Here is an 18054-nt window from a genome sequence, read left to right as displayed (position 1 = left end):
ATACGTACTGGTAATATGATAAGACTTGTTGTCACTTAGATTCTAGGGAACACCACCGGTTATTATTCGCCACACAAAACATAAATATACGCATACTAGTTTCTTCAGTTATCCTCAAGTGGATTTTTAGACTTGATATAAAACGAACCACATTGCACGGTTATCACTCACAGCACGCACACCCATTCTACGTTATTTAATCAAGAGTATATCTATGTAGAGAGAACGATAGCGAGAAAGCTTATGCAGTTACTTTTTTTTATATATATACGTGAAGAAATATCTTCATTCAAATTTTCAAAACGTTTGTGTATGTGTGCACGAGCGACACAACGTGAACAACCACGCAAGAGTGAAATCGAGAGAGAAAGAACCAGGGAGAGAAGAAAAGAAAAAAAGAAAAAAACTGATATAAGCAGAGATTACAGGCGAAAGTAAACACGATATAGTAAAAAGTGTGCTGCGCAAACATTGAGTGGGGAATTAGCTCAGATGGTAGAGCGCTCGCTTAGCATGCGAGAGGTACGGGGATCGATGCCCCGATTCTCCAGTGATCATAAGTTTTTTTTTCATAAAATATTAATACAAACATTGATTGATACATAAGATGACACACTAAATGTACGTAATAAATTTATATTATAGGAAACATTATTTACTTATGTAAGCTGGTCCATAAAGATACATTTTCATTGCGTTTTCGTAATGAACTAGGCACAGCCAGTAACTGTATTTTGACCGTGTCTCTCTTTAAAAAGCTACCAAAATTCAAGTAATTATCCAATCAATACAAAATTGTCACCGCTTATTAAGTGAAGAATGAACTTTATAATGGAGCATGTTTTTTTCCATAATTGATATGATGATTGCGACGTCTTGTCAGACTAGTGCCACTCCCTCAGACACTTAAAGACCATGAGCCCAAAAATGCATTCCATCGCCACAAGACCATTTTAATAGACAAATGTCTGAGGGGGTATTTATACACAGATGTTACAGAGTCTTAGCTGTGTACGACAGCTAAGTCTCTCTCTTTCGGTTCAAAATGTTGAGATCCAGCAACAAGCAAGAGCAGGATAGCCAGCAACAAGTTAAACTGCAGAGCAGCTTAATGCGGATACTGGTCTCCCGCTTTATGTTTTTTTTTTAATCAGAGATTTGCTTCTCCTAGAAAGGTTGCCTCCATCACGGCTTACGGGATCCCTCTTCACCGCAACACACACATACATACACACAAACACACACGGTGCTAGTGCGCCGTTGACTCCGAAAAAGGGTTCATTGCCCCTTCGGAAGATCTTGTTTTTAATCCTTCAAGGAGACTAGTCACCCTCCTCACCAAACACGTCTGGTGGGGAAACCAGTTTAGTCGCTGGTGACCCGACCATGAGACAGGTAGTACTGGGTTACATGGTACCAGTAGCATATTACATGACCTGACATATATATATATATATATATACACACACACATATATATATACACACACACATATATATATACATATATATATACATATTTATACATACATATATATATATATATATATATATATATATATATATATATATGTATATATATATATATATATATATATATATATATATATATATATATATATATATATATATATATAACGACCCTGGTGTCTAACTCTGTTGTCCCGTGGGGAGGCATTGTAAATAGGTAGGTACACACACACACACACACACACACACACACACATATATATATATATATATATATATATATATATATATATATATATATATATATATATATTAGCCGAAACTGAGCAAAATATATTGTATTGTGGGAAGGGTAAGATATGTTTAAAAAAAACAACTGCACATTTTCAGATTTTAAGGTTGAAAATCTGATTTTTGAATGTTTTATTTTTCATATTTTGTGCTTTGTTAATAATAATAATTATCTTTCAGATTAACAATACACACACACACACACACACGTGTGTGTGTGTGTGTATGTTCATAATTTGCTATATATATATATATATATATATATATATATATATATATATATATATATATATTCATTATTTTTGCGACAAACACTACTTTTACATCTTTGAAAAATAAATTAATAATTTTCTTTTAGTGAGCCCAATATTGCTAATATAGGCACCGCCAAAAATGGCCGAAAAATCAAGTTGTTGTTTTTTAAAACTAAATTACATTTATTAAAATCCATTATTTCTGAGTAACTTTTTTTTTCCAGAAAGATAAAACCATGAATTTTATCATATAGAAAACAGAATAATGTAAAACTTTTTCTACTATTTTTAATTAAATTTTAAATGTTAAATCTTCGCAAAAAGTTAACAATTGACATTTTTTGTCTTGCACAAAAAAACGTACTTAAATATTTAAAAAAAAGAAGGTTTTTGAAATAATTAATTTATTTATTTATTGTCTAACTAAGATTTAGGATGATTTTATAAGAGAATATTCAAAAATATTATAATATAAGTACCTGAATTTCAAATAATTCCACTTATTCATATAGGTAACTAGATATTTCGCGTCAATGTAGAGTTTAGATCGACTCTGTTTACGTTTGCGTTTTATAAGAAGAAAACTATGGAAGACCAAACAGGCCAAAAAAACTTATTTTTCAATGATGAAAATTTCAATGTATTATTAAGCTGAGGCTGGCCAGTACCAGATGGGTGACCATTTGTATGAGTTTGGTTTTTAATGTGTATGTGTGTGGGGTCCAGGCTCCTCAAAATGGGGGGGGGGCAATTTAAAGCAGAATAAAAAAAATTATTTCAGCGCGTTTCGTCCACCGTAGTCGAAAGGCGGCAAACGTTTTCAAACGGGATCGAAAAAAATGATGCTATTTTTAACACAAAGGGCACAATATTTATCTAATTTTTTTTTGTATCGATTATTCAAAGCATACCCTGCATTATTCGGCTCGCTAAAAAAAAATTGTTAATTTATTTATCAAAAATTTTAAAATGGCCTTTTTCGTATAAATATTAAAAAAAATTTTTTTTTGTTTTGCTTAACTTAAATTAATTATTTTACTTAACATATTCACCGAATTTCACACTTCAAAACTCAAAAGCGGGATAATTAAGTACAATCGAAGTTCTGATATTCAGACGTCAAAATAAGGTATGCAAACAAATTATTTTTTTTTAATCTATAATTCTATCCCTTACAACAACACAATATGTTTTGTTCAATTTCAGATGATTATTTTAAGCATATTTGATCCCACTTCAAAACAAGAAGGGGGGGTTGTAAGCAAAAATATATATATATATATAAATATCGTTTATGAAAAATAAGTACATTGTTATAAAGTTCATTCTTCTCCTAATAATCGCTGAAAATTTCGTATTGATCGGATAATTACCTGATTTTTGGTAGATTTTTAAAAAGACGGTCCGTCAAAAAGCACTGACCTGCCCCCCCCCCCAGTTTTGGCGGTACCTATGCTAATATAATATTAAATATGAAATGCTTTGGCGAATCGATACACAAAAGAAAAAGTCGATTAATATCATCGCATTTTGCTAAAAAAAAAGGGGGACTAATTTTTTTTCGGCAATTTCTTGTTTATTCACTTATACTAGATGCAGGACTTGTTTTCAACACATACGACCCCTAGCATTCCTAAAATGGTCACCCATCTTGTACTGGCCAGCCCCATCGTTGCTGAACTTTGGGGATTATAGGCAATGTATATATATATATATATATATATATATATATATATATATATATATATATATATATATATATATATATCGTTTTGAAAAAAGAATTAAACCCTTCACTTAAATCAAACGTTAAAAATATATGGTTAAATATTGTTTATTTAGTGCCCTCCAGGCCTCCAAACTTAATTTTAAACTATCATTAAATTTTCTGTGTGTCTGTTTTTTTTTTTTTTAATTTCGTTACGCAAATCTATAGAGTGATATAAAAACTTAGAATTATTTGAAATTCAGGTACTTGTATCATTATATTTGTGCATATTCTTACAGAAAATCATTCTAAATCTTTTTTAGACGAAAAAATATTGATTAAAAAACCATTTAAAAATATTTTAATGTTTTAGCTATCGAGATAAAAATGACAGTGAACAGTGTAGTTTTGGAAACTTTAAATTTAAAATTCTATTAAAAATAGTATAAAAAGTTTTATATTATTCTGCTTTTTACATGATAAAATTCAGGCTTTTATTTTTTTGGAAAAAAAAAAGTTGCTCAAGAATAATGGATTTTAATATATTTTAATTCGTTTAAAAAAACCAAAACTTGGTTTTTCTGCCACTTTTCGGCCATGCTTCTAATGAACCAAGTAAGAGTCAGCATCATGAATGGCGTATTATCGCAAATGGTAGGGTTTTGCTTACGGCGAGGGAGGTTCAGGGATATATATATATATATATATATATATATATATATATATATATATATATATATATATATATATATATATATATATATATATATATATGAATTGTGAATGATACAAAAGTTAACACACTAACTATCCGTAATAACTTCGATTACATGAAATATTAACTTAGCAGATCCAAAAGAGATTTGTGTTCATTATTCTAAACGTTATTGTGCTGTCAAGCAAGCGGCGCTATCGTAGATAGGGAAATTATCATAGGTGGCGCGCGTTTAGTATGCAGGTTCGGGGATCGGTACCAGGTTCTCCTGTGACAATTATATATATATATATATATATATATATATATATATATATATATATATATATGTATATATATATATGTATATATATTCATAGAATGAGAATTTTAGTATTGATTGATACACATGTTGACGCATTTACTATTCGTATTTTTTTTTCATGAAAATCGCTCCAGACAAGTCATGAAGCAACTTGATGTAGCAAATTAAAACATACTACTCCAAGGTAACAAAAAAAAAAAAAAAAAAAAAATTGCTAACGATAAGTATTATATGGCGTGGATTCTGACAAAAAAAACACCTTTGTCAGAAATGTCGCTTCTGGAGTGTGAGGACTAAAGGACAAAATAAAGGAATTGAATGTTACGCGATTACGGGAAGTAAACCCAGGGATTCAACTGAAAAACCGCTGCGGCGCTGCGTTCCTCTAATCCATCCGTTTGGAAACTATAATAATGTTTTTGTTTTCGTTTTTTTTTTTTTTTTTTTTTATCTTTTAATTTGTTTTGTTAACTTATCAGGGGCATTTCCTAAAAAAAGAAAAACACGGCTAACTTACAAGAGTTCAACTTTGCAACTGAAAAACCGATGCGTTTCTCTAATCGATCTGTTTTAAAATGATAATATTGATTGTTGTTGTTGTTGTTGTTGTTGTATTTATTTTTAGTTATCCTTAAGTGGTTGAACTTTAAATGGCACGAACGAAAGAAACGCGCATTTTGCAATGGTGAAAAATTGAAAATATTTCCATTTAAGACGAAAATGGCGGAAATCCTTCTTCAATGTTCTTGTTGTAACAAAATGAAAATGAAACCCTCAAGCAGTTCAACTTAATAAGACAGAGTGTAAGAAACGCGGATTTCCTGATGTTGAAAGTTCGAAAATATTTTCTATTATGACGAGAATAACGGAGATCTGCGAAGAAGGTGGTCTCTCTTTGCCGTGCTAGAAAGCTACCTACGCCTGAAAGTATCCTATAACTCTATAAGGCCACCATTCGCCTATGTATGGAGTATTGTCACATTTGGGCTGTCATCTAGGCTTCAACCTCTGCCCCATCGACGAAATGTCGCATTCCTCTGCCTGTTCTACAAGTATTTTAATGGTGAATGCTCTGACGAAATACAAGCATTGTACCCCTTCGGCGTGAACACCCCCCTTACAAACCTGACAAGCAGCTAAATCCCACTCCTATACAGTAGAGATCCCTAGGGGTAAAAAAGCCTGCTACTCCAATAGTTCCCCCCCCCCAAAAAAAACTGCTAGACTTTGGAACTCTCTTCCAGGATTCTGCTTTCCCAACTGTACTGACATGCAGAAGTTCAAGTGTAATGTGAACAGACATCTTGCTATTCATCTCCCTTCATAATATCCCTGCAACTTATGTCCCCGATAGTAGCCCCCTAAAGTTGCACTGTGCCTTGTTTGTGGTGAAAATTTGAATAAAGATCTTTCTCGTTGTTTTATCCAAATAAAAATGAAACCCTTGATGAGTAATTCAACTAAAAAAATGACACGGACGAAAGAAACGCAAATTCCGTAACGGTGAAAAATTGAATATATTTCCAATTTTTACAAAAAAAAAAAAAAAGGAGGGGGGGGGGAGATTGTGCTTTTTTTTTGTGTGTGTTTTTCTGTATCAAGATAACAATGAAATCATCAAGTATTTCAACTTTAAATGACACGGGCTAAAGAAACGCGATTTCCGTATCAATGACAATTTGAAAATATTTACGAATTCAACCAAAATAACGATCTTCCTCGTTGTTGTTGCTGTATCCTTAATGATTCAACTTCAACGCGGGCGAAAGAAACGCGAATTCTGTAACGGTGAAAATATGAAAATATTATCTATTTTTACGAAAATAAGATCCATTCTCATTGTTATATCAAAATAAAAAGTAATTAAATTATAGAGAACATTATAAACTTACAGACGCTGGTTCTGGACATCTTAAGATTTCATTAATCCATACATTATTGCGATGAGTGAAGTGTTATGCAAGTGTTATACTAGAGAATATCCGATTCCGCTAGATGTGAAATGAGCAGAGGAGAAGTGTAATTTCTCCAGAAAAATGAAAAATGGTTTTAGCTGAACGAGAAAAATATAAAAAGAAATAGTATGTCACCCTTTTCAATATGCGAACAGATATTACTATATGCAGATATGCGGCAACTCTGCAAAATAGAATTCTCAAAGAATTTCATACGGACAATCCAGGAATTTTACCAATGAGATATTTAATGAGATGTTATACTCAATGGCCGAGAATGGACCAAGACAGAAAATTTGATGAAACAGTGAAGAGGATGCCAATTGACAACAAGGGATCCGCCGGTGCAGATTCAACCATGGCCAAAGACAGATGTCCCATGGGCTCGTTTGCATATGGATTACGCAGGGTCCATAAATGGATCTTATTACTTGATCATTATAGATACTTTCACTAAGTGGCTAGAAATTGATAAGTGCAAACATCCGACTGCAAAAAACGCATTAAATGAAATTTTCCGTCGTTTTGCACTCCCGAAAATTTTAACCACCGATCATGGAACCCAGTTCATGGAAGATAATTTAAGAAATTCTGCAAATCATTGTCCATTAATCACGTGACCAAGCTAGTATTCCACCCAAGATCAATGAGTACGCGGAAAACATTTGTGGACATATTGAAACGAGTTTTGAACACAAATAATTGGAAATTTTTGCCAGTTGAAAGAACCATGCTAAACACGAATAATGTCATGGGCATGCGCGAAAGTGCTCAAGAATCGTGTGCCAATGTCTTAGTCGGGTCTATCTACGTTTACCTTTATATTTGAAAATTACAAATGGCGGCAGACTCTGTGTTAAACACGTTAAGTTTGGGGAAAATGAGTTAAAACTAAAAAAACTATACAAAATACTGTTAAAAACAACCAAATATATGTCAGCCTATGTCACGGTTACACATATTGAGTGGGTTTTTGACAGTATTTTGTATATTTTTTAGTTATAACTCATTTTCCCAAACTTAACGTGTTCAACACAGTCTGCCGCCATTTGTATTTTTCAAATATACTGATAAACACTGCATGTTTTGGAACCGATTGAACATTTTACACTAAATAAAAACACTAAACTCTTCTCTAGTTAGGTAGAAAAGTAACGAATCTTACCTTTGATAACATTTATTTGTTATATTTATTTTTCGACAACTTTTTTGTATCTGTGTTTAGTAATACAAACCCGTTTCATTTAATGTAACGTTTAATCGGCTCGAAAAAGTGTGTTCATCGGTGTATTTGAAAAATACAAATAGTGGCGGACTCTATTGATTACGTTAAGTTTGGGAAAATGAGTTTAAACTAAAAAAACTAGACAAAATACTGTCAGAAACCCACCGAATATGTAAGCCTACGTCACAATAACATAAAATCGGTGGGTGTCTGGCACTGTTTTGTATAGTTTTTTAGTTTTTAACTGATTTTCCCAAATTCAACGTATTCAACAGGGTCCGCGGTTTTCAAATACATCGATAAACACTTTGTGTTTTTTCGAGCCGATTAAACATTTTACATTAAATAAAAACACTAAAGATTATCCAGTTAGGTAGAAACGTAATTTACCTTACCTTTGCTTTCATTTATTTGTTTTTGGACAACGTTTTTCGAATCGGTGTATAGTACCACCCTCACCCAAATATTAATTAAAAACTCATTTTTAATAATAAAACCCCCCCAAAAAAAAACTCGATTTAGCGTTTCAACATTTTAGCAACTTTCGGCTTAATCCACTGATTATTGGTCGAACCGAAGCCATGATTGACGGTAACTCCCGAAAGTCCGTAACAATCCTACAAGAGTATCATTTCTTTTTTCCTTTTCGCCTGTTTTTTTTTTTTTTTTTTTTTTACTTTTTGCAGTGGATTGCTGTACTTAGAATATAAGAAACATGTATTTTCTCTTTTTATTAGATTTTTCCATTACACCAAATTGAGCCCCAGCAACGCGTGGCATGGTACAGCTAGTATATATATATATATATATATATATATATATATATATATATATATATATGCATAGATCATCGTATAACGATTAGATCACTGTCTAACTGACGTAAAGAACATTCAAAATTAAAATGTTTAAATTCAACGTTATTTCACGCGGTTAACGGTAGCCGAACGGATACGGTCTTTGCTAATCGAGTTGCCGAATTCGAATCTGTCCACTGGTGTTAATTGTGACACCCTGCACTGAAGATTCCCGAAAGGGTGAAACACTAGTGTCTGTAGGTATTTAATTGTTATAGTAAAAAAATTATTATATATATATATATATATATATATATATATATATATAATATACATATCTATATAAAGTCAATTTTTATATATATTTTATATACATATCTATATAAAGTCAATTTTTATACTATCTTGACTACTACAGGCTGCAAACCAATAGCTTCACATATTAATTTATTCACCTAACGACCTACATCACTCCTAATTCGTGTTTCCAGAAAATATGCGTGGATTTCGTCATTTTAATAAAATTATTACATTTATTCCGATCTAGCTGCTTCTCCCAAATACGTCTACCACAAAGTGGGCAACAAACATTTCACTTACATTCATCGATGAATTTTCTTAAAAGAGCGACATACGATTAAGGCGTCGTTATTGTTTCACTTTATAAACAGTCACTCTTGCAGAAAAGTTACAAACGTTTCTTCAAATTAAATTACATTCAACCTAGCGTCCTGACTGTAGTCATTTTTTTACATAGGCATCACTACTTATCAAGGCCCAGATGCCATTCCAGGATAAGGGTTAAAGAGTGTTCAGTAGTCAATTGGATAATATAGTAATCGATGGTAATGGAAATTCGGTAAATTTGTTCACTTAAGTGGAACGGCTCATAAAAACTTGTTTACGTTGGACTTGCAGACAGCCATATTGTAGTAAGCTGGAAAGCAAGAAAACGGAAGACAGTTCCAAAGGCGTGCACTTCTAAGAAAGAAGCTTTGTGCATGGAATCTACATTTAGGTTTAGGCACAGATAAAGAGCGAGGAAAACTATTGATAGTGTTTTCAGCTAGACGAGTGTTTCTTGTGAAAGTTTGGCGAGGGGGGACCATAGATTGAAGCTCAGTTGAGCACTTGCCATGAAAATGGCGATAAAGAAAAAACAAACTCGCAACATCTCTTCTGTGAAAAAGAGGTTGCAGGCAAGAGAAAAGGACATCTACGAGACTATGGAGTCTATTTTGAACTCTATCAAGGCAGGACAAGTCCTTTCTGGCAGCTCCTGCCCAGGTATGGCAACAGTACTCAATCCTTAGACGTACCTGGCTCTTATATAGATAGAGAATTGCATCAGCAGTGAGATATCTACTGGACCTCAACATTTTTTCCAGCGGCCTTGGAAACGGATTTTATGTATGTGTTCCGATTCAGATCAGAAGTAAAGGTCAAGCCCAGAAGCGTTTCAAAACATGAGGCTTCCCCAAGGCGAGAGTCATTCATTTCAATTGATGCCCGATGGGGATCCGAACGCTGGTGATGTAAAGATAGAAGCTTAGTTTTAAATACATTAAAATAACCAGCCACTTCGTTTCCTCATTGTACCATGTGCTCAAGATCAAAGGAGAGAGAATCGGAGAGAACTTAGTCGTTTACAGCCTTAGATGTGCTACCATAGGTAGTAGTGTCATCAGCATAAATGTCTACGAATGATGTAAGGATATGATTTGGAAGACCATTAATGTAGATCAGGAAAAGAGTTGGGCTCAGGATGGACCCCTGCGGGACTCCAGCATTAATACTGTGAGCTTTTGATTTCTGCCCATCAACCACTACTCTTATGAACCTATAACAGAGAAATGATTTAATAATTGAGAAGACATTTCCATCTTTACCATAGCTGGAGATCTTGTGAAGTAAACCTTTATGCTATACGCTTTGATATGTCAAGAGCAATTGCCCTAGAAAGATTGCCTTCCTCGAGAGATTCGCTAATCCCATGAGATATAACTGTAAGCACATCTGCTGTAGATCTAGAAGAACGGAAACCATATTGTGTGTCACTAAGAAGGTTGTTTTTGCTGATATGGTTGATTACTTCTCTATTTAACACAACAACTTACTCATGATGCATAGGAGACTTATTGATGTGTACTGAGAAGGAGATGAGCGATCCCCCGAATTCTTAAATACTGGGCATACTGGTGAGATTTTCCAGGGTGATGGGAAACAATTCTCCTTAAGATAAAGTTTAAACAGTTTTGTAAGTATGGGCGCTAGTTCTGGTTGAAGTTTTTTGTGTACTATAATTGCAATACTGCCAGGGCTTGTTGTTTTACTGGAACCAAGATTCTTGATTATCACGTACAAAGATTTGTATATCACATAGCGTATTTTCTAATACAGGAGGAAATATTGGGGGTTGGCGGCCTTGGTCGCAAAGGGTAGAATTAGCTGCAAAGTTCTTGGCAAAGGTCCATTGATTATAGTTGGGATAGAGCACACGCTTCTGTTCAGGATTCTGTTTGCTATTTGCGAAACCTGGTAGAAACCAAGCCGCTGCTCAGCTACTTTGGACTTGATGAACTTGGCATCTTTATTACATTTACATTACTTGCGCTCTTTATTACATTTTTACAGTGGTTGCTGGTCGTTCTGAAAGCGGCTTTAGTCTTAGTACATCTATTACATTAGACGCAATGGAAAAAATGATTTCTGTGCGCAATAGTAGCAGCACATTCTGGAGAGAACCAGGGCTGGCTGTTGGGCTTTTGTTGGAACTTTTTCGGTGCTATGAAACTGTCTATACCTACAATTTACCATTCCGTCAGGTCTGTTGCTATAGAGAACACATCCTTTTAAAACATGGAACGCAGAGGTAGATCTGATATAAATGTACGGAAGCTATCACAGTCAGCCATAGAGTATCGACATACTGTACGATGGAGAAGTACGTCTGAAGACTTATTACACAGTGGTCGGAAGATCCAAGTGGAAACAAAACGGAAACTGAACACATGGCAAGTTGTGAGAAAAAATGTCTAAGAAACTCGCATACTGACCGTCAGTGTCGGGCACACGGGTCGATTCGTGAAAAATCCAAGTGAGGTTATTAGCAATGTAGAAACCGTGACAGAATCTCCAAACCATTCCACATTGTGAACATTGAAGTCTCCACATCGGTGAATGTTAGCTGAAGGATAAGCAGATAGGACGTGGTCAATTTTCTCAGATATGTTTTTAAATATAGCAACTCCGCTGTTGTGGGGGCGATAGAGAGTACATATAAACGCAGTAGTGTGAGCAAAGGCAACCCGGAAGCACATATAGGGTAAGTTAGGATTTTCTCCAGAGATGTCCCTACCACATGGAAAGCCATCTTTATTATAGGCACATATTCCATGCCCATGGCGATCTTGGAGATCAGATTTGGAAGTTAAGTTAGAGTATCCTTCAATTACGAACTCATCTAGAGAAATAGTCTGTCCAATGCAAGTTTCGCTTAGGAATAATAAGTCTGGTTTAATCTCCTGTAATTAGGTTTCAACCTCTGGAAGGTCGGAACGTAGAATCCTGATGATGGAGAAGGAGACATGGTATGGGAGATTTACGTTGGAAGTTGGAGATCCGGGTTTAATCGTGTATTTTTTCTTTAAACTTTTCATAATGAATAGGATAATATCAGATTGAATTTTTCAGTACTTAGGTTTGGATTTGCAGCTTGCCTTACTATTTTCCATTCGATTACCCAGTATTTGTTTGCTAGGGTTGTTTTCATTCGATGTTTTGTTATTTTTACAATGTACTTTTGTGGTCATAATACCGGGTTTTGAAATCTAAGGAAGTCATATCTACGTAATATTTCTTGTTATTCGAGTATTGTATTTCAATTTGAGACCCAAACAATATATGTTAAGGGGTCAAAATTGGGGTCAAAGTTAAAAAATTGACCTCTGCGATATCTACGCAATTACTCAGACAAACTTTGGTCTAAACATTTGAAATCTTGCATAAAGTGCATTCACACGTAGGGTAAGTTATGAACAGTACATAGGTCCCGAGCAAAGCCGGGCTGAACTGCTAGTAAAGTAATGACAATGTTAGAAGAAATGTTTAATAATGTCCAATTGTATTATGTTTATTTACCAACATAATGTGTCGTACAAGATGGTATGTGTTGATGTCTCTAATTTTCGAGAGTAGTATCTCTTCTCTCAGAGTGGGAGGAAATAAAAAAAATACACGTGTACAACTGTTCAGTGAGGCTCTCCTTTGTCTGTTTTATTTACGTTTTTTCTTTCTAGCCTGGCTGTTAAATCAATTTCTAGTTGTGATATACACCTATATATTTATAATTAAATAATAATTATTCATTTTTTTTCTTACAATCACTAGTGTTTCATGCTTACACAATCATCAGTTTAGGGTAAAAATTCTTGTCGGTCATGGGATTCGAACCCAGCCACGAAGCCACGTTTTTACCTCGGACCACCAAACAATTGCTACGGTAGTTGTATCAGAATTTTTGGGCAAGTCGCCATTGCAAAACATTTGATTAAATAGACTCTCCATGTCTACAAGTTTATAACAATATGGAAATGTAATTTCAAACCCTAATTTTTATTTCAATAAAATGAGCAAAGACCAAATTTTAAAATCATGAACTTTTAATCGAAAAATATACAATAGATCTTATATATATATATATATATATATATATATATATATATATATATAAACTGCCAAAAACTCCCTTGCCTGTTCCAAATTACAAAGCTATGGGTGCTTCTATTCTTCCTGTATATTAATTTATCCATATTTATATATTAAATTCCATGTAGTTTTTAAATGAAAGGATTTTTCAACCAAGAGTCACGGTAAACCGTCTCTTCGATAATAGTTTTCCGCCATTAAAGAACCCGGGTGTTATTCGATTTCTCACTTTGTTATGTACGGAATTATCAAAGTGACAAAAATAATTATTTCAAAAACATAAAAACAACACATTAGTAATCTCGATAGGGTAACTATGAAGAATTACTCCACCCTCGAAAATTTCATTAAAATGTCCACTTTTATAGGTTTTCGGGGGCGCTGTTAACGGAAATAACCTTTTAAATATACGGCAAACGAGTAGTTTCCAAGATATGAAGAAATGTTAGTGGTCAAAACGTGGGTGCTCACTTGTCTATAATAATGTAACGTCAAATGGGCATCCACTTTATGGCAATATTGGGGATGGGCAGTGTACAATGAACACAATGTAACGTAAAATACTACTAACGTTTAACATTCCAGGAAACAAGTAGTTTCCATGAAGCATGGGTGGGGGCTGCCGGTTAATGTCATTCGAGAGGGAGGTGCTTTGTTTAATTAACCGTTTTCACGTAAGTAACGCGTACACGCCGACATTAACTGTGCATTTCTTCATGGAAGCTCTGTGTGACAGAACGGTAATCAGTTCCAGTTGTCTTCCCTTTGTCCTTATGCCAGGCAGCCTTATCTCCCTTTTATATTGTTGGCATATTTCATTTCAACTACAAAGTGGCCAGTATGTGCTACCATAATCGCAAAATAGTAACATTTCATTCATGCATTTTGCCCGATTACTAAAAATTGGCTCGATCAAATATCGATTTTTTTTTTATTCTCTTAAAGAAATACATGAATTTTTGATTTAATATATTTTAATTCTACTTTATCCAGTGAATTTTTTTTTAAATATCTAAAAAAAGAAAGCATTAAATGAAAAAGAAAAAAATTGTCGTAGCGCCCAATACTTACTGGACAATATAAATAGAACATAAGCTTCCAATAAAAAAAAAATCAACGTAGTTTAAAAAAAAAAAAGGTTTTGCACTTTGGACTTTACAGGTAAATTTCCAAACAACACTTCTTTGTTGTTGTTGTTGTTGTTGTAAATTACAATATATTATTTATTGATCTTTTATTTTCAATTTGTGACATATAAAACTTTGGCGAGTAAATTAATTATTATAATTTTAATAGACATTTCAAAATGGGGTGGGGATGAATTAAAAAAAACTTTTGTCTAAAATGTTATATTCGGTTTATTGGAAAGAGCATAAAATTTCACACTGACCCTGAAAATATCGTAAAAATTGAACCAATAGAAAAATTTTGATAGATTTTTAAAGTTTAAAAATTGAAACATATTTAACTCGTAAAATTCAATTGATTTCATTACGTAAAAAAAAAATGACTGCATGAATGCACGCCGGCATTTTGTAAACACTGTTATTTAAAAAAAAAAAATAATATTTCTATTATTTTTTAAACAACTTTAATAGTTCATTTTGGAAGTATATTCCATAAAGAAAATAAACAACCCACTTTAAACAGAGAAATTACGAATTTTTTATATTTTATTCGGAGTTTGGTGTTAGGGGTGTCAACAATTCCCCCAAAATTCTGATACACCTATACGGGTATGAAAGAAGTTAAAAACTATTAAACGTCGAATTCTAGCAAGTGCATTAGGCAATCTAGTGTGTTTGTCTCAGTGGAAGTCGTGAACATTGCATAGACGCGAGTTGATTGCCTTAGTTAAAACTCGGTATACATATAAACAGTGCCCTTAAGTATTCTTAAAGAGGCTTGATAATTATTAAATAATTATCATTTATTTTACCTACAGACATTAATTTTTCATGTTTACGCAATCATCAGTGTAGGGTAACAATTCAATGAGATTCGAACCAAATCACGAAGCAACTTTTTGCTCCATTTGCCGAGCGTTCACCTCAGGATTTTTTTGTGTGTGCGTGTGTGTGTGTGTGTGTGTGTGTGTGTGTGTGTGCGTGGCATTAAGAACGTTTCGGAGTTAGAATCAGTCAAGTTTTACAGAGGAATAGAAAAAAAAGACGTTTTTATGTTTGTCATCGATACAAAAAAATTTTTTAAAAATGGTATTTTTTTTTTTACGACCTGCCTCAGCGTAGTATAAACACTCTCAACATCTCCATGTTAAGAACAGCTTTCGAGATTGAGAGGTGTTTATTCCGAAAGCCGTTCTTAACATGCGGAGGTTGGAGTGTATATAATACGCTCGTGCATGGTGCAGTAGTGGTGCACGTCGTAAAACTTTACGGTACTTATTGATCCGTGCTGAAACAATAACTTTATTATTTAAAAAGCCATTCTTAACATGGGGAGGGGAAGGTGTTTTGTACCTATTCTGTACTTTAACCTTACAATTGATTAATAAAAAAAAAAAAAAAAACATATCGGAAAACTTTAATTAAACTTGGAAATACGATTTTAAAAAAATAGCGCGGATCAGTAAGTACATTAGCACCAAACTTACCAAACAAAAAATAAAAATAAAAATGGCCGGACGTAGTAATATTTATCTAATGACACCACGTTATTTATTTGTTAAATTTTTTTACGAAATGCCCCAGCGTGTTATAAACACCCCAACCTCCCATTTTCATTAAAATTTCGCTTATTTTAGCATAGTTATATATTTTAAACATGTTTTTTTTTACTTCAGATTATATGCGCAACAAGACTACATTTGACTCGAAATAATTTTTAATTGAATATAACTTTAAAACAAAACAACAGAAATATAAAACCATTGTTATCGCCTATACACAATTTTGACCGCATTCTGTTTACATCTTCGAATTTCTTATTTGCTTTTTCCACACACGCAATATATCTTATTAACATACTTGAGAGCAAGAAGAAATAAGAGTTAAATAAAACGATTCGTCAGAGAACGGGAAACAGATGAATACGTACAAACTGTGCTGCTGAATCAAATAACATGTTAGGCTGCTGCTCATCCTACATCTTACTTTAACATGTTTAGCAGCACATTGCGCCATGCGAGGGGAATTAGCTCAGATGGTAGAGCGCTCGCTTAGCATGCGAGAGGTACGGGGATCGATACCCCGATTCTCCAGTCCGGGTTCATTTTTTTTTCTTTTCATAAAATTAAGAGCGTGTGTGTTATTTTGTGTCACGCTTCTTCTTCTTCTGAGTAGCTGTCGATTAATTGTTAGGGCCTACCATTTCTTATAATGAATAATTTTACCAAGAATTCTTCATGAGTTTTGGTTTCGGTTTCGATTCATAAGCTTTGGTTTCGGTTTCGATTCATATGATCCAAGTCATATGGGTATATTGTTTTATTTTTTAAATCACAACTTTATAATATAAAAACTCGATAGAAAATTGACTCTCTCTCTCTCTCTCTCTCTATATATATATATATATATATATATATATATATATATATATATATATATATATATATATATATATATTACATTTTCACCCCAAACAAGGCAAATTGCCACTTTGGTGTAGGGGAATACTATCAGGGGCAAGAACTACTGGGGTACTATGTAGGGATTTGGGCAGCAAGATGTCGGTTCCCGTTACACTTGAACTTCTGCACGTCAGTACTGTTGGGGAAGCAGGGACCTGGAATCGAATTCCAGAGTCTAGCGGTTCTGGGGAAGAAACTATTGGAGTATAAAGATCCTTTACATCTAGGGATCTCTACAGTGTGGAGGTGGGATTTAACAGCCTGTCGGGTTTGTCGAGGGTGCTCACGTCGTGGGGGCACAAGTGATTGCAGTTCGTCAGAGCATTCACCACTAAAATACTTGTAGAAAAGGCAGAGGGATGCAACATTTCGTCGATGGGACAGAGGCTGAAGCTTAGATGCCAGTTCAGGGCCTATCAGGTTTGCGACTCTCTTTTGAACCTTGTCAAGGAGCGAGAGACTAGTAGCAGATGCACCAGCACAGATGTTACAGCAATACTCCATACATGGGCGAATGGTGGCCTTATAGAGGTACAGGATACTTTCGGGTGTTAGTAGTCTTCTAGCACGGTAGAGAGAGCCCACCTTTCTTGCAGCGGCCCTGGCAATGCCTTCAATGTAATTGTTCCAACTCATGTTTCCTGTGAACGTTAGGCCAAGGAGTTTGAAAGATGTACTCTCAGATAAAGAGTCGTTGGCCATTGCTATAGGTGGTAGAGCGGGTTTCTTGTAATTATTGAATGAAACTAGTTTAGTCTTGGCAGCATTGAACGCGACCAACCACTTTTGTCCCCATTCCACCACAGATTGGAGGTCTTCCTCTAGTGTTTCTGCCATTTCTTTAGAAATGTGTTCATTCGTCTTCCTGTCGTGCCTGCCATAGAGTGTAGTATCATCAGCATATATACCCATCTCAGAGGCAATTTTGTCGGGGAGGTCATTTATGAATATCAGGAACAATAGAGGTCCAAGGATAGAACCTTGGGGCACCCTCGCATTTATATTTGTAACATTAAAATTTACCATCCATTTATGGTTGC

General features: G+C 34.2%; 2 non-coding genes across 2 annotated transcripts; both read left to right on the top strand.

The window, feature by feature from the left end:
* Positions 1-477: 477 nt before the first annotated feature.
* On the top strand, positions 478-550 carry Trnaa-agc (transfer RNA alanine (anticodon AGC)). The gene has a single exon. It is a non-coding gene; the product is annotated as a tRNA-Ala (tRNA).
* A 16022-nt stretch (positions 551-16572) lies between these two features.
* Positions 16573-16645, top strand: Trnaa-agc (transfer RNA alanine (anticodon AGC)). The gene has a single exon. It is a non-coding gene; the product is annotated as a tRNA-Ala (tRNA).
* The last annotated feature ends 1409 nt before the right edge of the window (positions 16646-18054 follow it).

This window comes from Euprymna scolopes, chromosome 2 (assembly GCF_053919585.1).
Source record: "Euprymna scolopes isolate OS-2025 chromosome 2, ASM5391958v1, whole genome shotgun sequence".
NCBI classification, from domain to species: Eukaryota; Metazoa; Mollusca; class Cephalopoda; order Sepiida; family Sepiolidae; genus Euprymna; species Euprymna scolopes.
Note: the sequence above shows the minus strand (reverse complement) of the source record. Positions and strands in the feature narration are given on the sequence as shown.